Source organism: Corvus brachyrhynchos, unplaced genomic scaffold, assembly GCF_000691975.1.
Source record: "Corvus brachyrhynchos isolate BGI_N302 unplaced genomic scaffold, ASM69197v1 scaffold115, whole genome shotgun sequence".
Classification (NCBI taxonomy): domain Eukaryota; kingdom Metazoa; phylum Chordata; class Aves; order Passeriformes; family Corvidae; genus Corvus; species Corvus brachyrhynchos.
Genome location: NW_008239553.1, coordinates 18,322,934 through 18,323,859, shown reverse-complemented (window position 1 = coordinate 18,323,859; position 926 = coordinate 18,322,934). Strand labels below are relative to the sequence as shown.

At 52.3% G+C, this 926-nt stretch overlaps 1 long non-coding RNA gene across 3 annotated transcripts in view; it reads left to right on the top strand.

The window, feature by feature from the left end:
* The first annotated feature begins 6 nt into the window (after positions 1 to 6).
* LOC103620835 overlaps positions 7 to 926 on the top strand; it is a 9,048-nt gene continuing 8,128 nt past the window's right edge. For 2 of the 3 annotated variants that reach the window (XR_001864518.1, XR_001864517.1), the window contains exon 1: positions 7 to 695. This is a non-coding gene — a long non-coding RNA (uncharacterized LOC103620835). The remainder of the gene's footprint in view (positions 696 to 926) is intronic. The other variant, XR_001864519.1, reaches the window with a different exon arrangement.

Sequence of the window (926 nt, the reverse complement as noted above, 5' to 3'; positions counted from 1 at the left end):
GCTGGGACGCCGCTTCCCTTGCGCGGCCGCCAGAGCCACGCGGGAGGCGTCGGGCTCCGGCCGCCTCCTCCTTCGCGCTGCCGTGCCGATTGAGCCAGCCGAGCGCAGGCCGCGCGCCAGGCGTACAAAATAAATGTTGGTATTGGTAGCCCATGAAAGAGACACTGCTGTTTCCTGCCGGCCCGGCCCGTGGGCCTGGCCACGAGGTCTGGGTTCCGCGGGGTTTAGTTTTGCTGGGGGAAGGGGTAGGGTGGGCGGCAGCGGGCCGGGTGCTCCCGGGGCAGGGGAAAGGATCTGGCACCGTCGCTTTCCACAAGTGCACGCGGTGGTAAAGGCTCGGGCTTACGGCCGTGCTTTGCCGGGACCAAAGGGTTGTGTATTAATCGTCCACAGCATATCGTTTTTTACTGTCAGCTCGGGAACAAAAAAATCAAGCGGAAAACAAAGTGAAATACATCTCGCAGCTTTCTTACTCGGAAAGGAGAAGGGGAAATGTAATGGACAGAGAGCGTGCTGATCGCATTCAGACCAAAGCTGTGACAAACGTCTAGCATCGCGTTAAGCTGCTTCACGTTTGTGCTGGAGGAAAAGATGCTCCGTAGAAACAATACGTGCATCTCAACCCTAGCTAAAACAATTTATCCCAAGGAAATTCAGGTTAGAGCACAATGCAGTGAAGGTGTTTCTGTGCAGAGGTGCGTTTTATATATGTGTTTGTGTATGTGTGTGTATGAGGGAGGGAGGAAAAGCGAGTGTGAGAAAGAGTAAATAACGAGAACAAGTAAAATGGACCGGTAATAAACAATTGCAATTGGGAATGGCACGAACTCTGTGCATTGGATTAACCTCGAATGACCTTACCACAACTGTATTTATTTAACCAATTTCATAACAGGTTGCTACTGATACACACACACACACACACA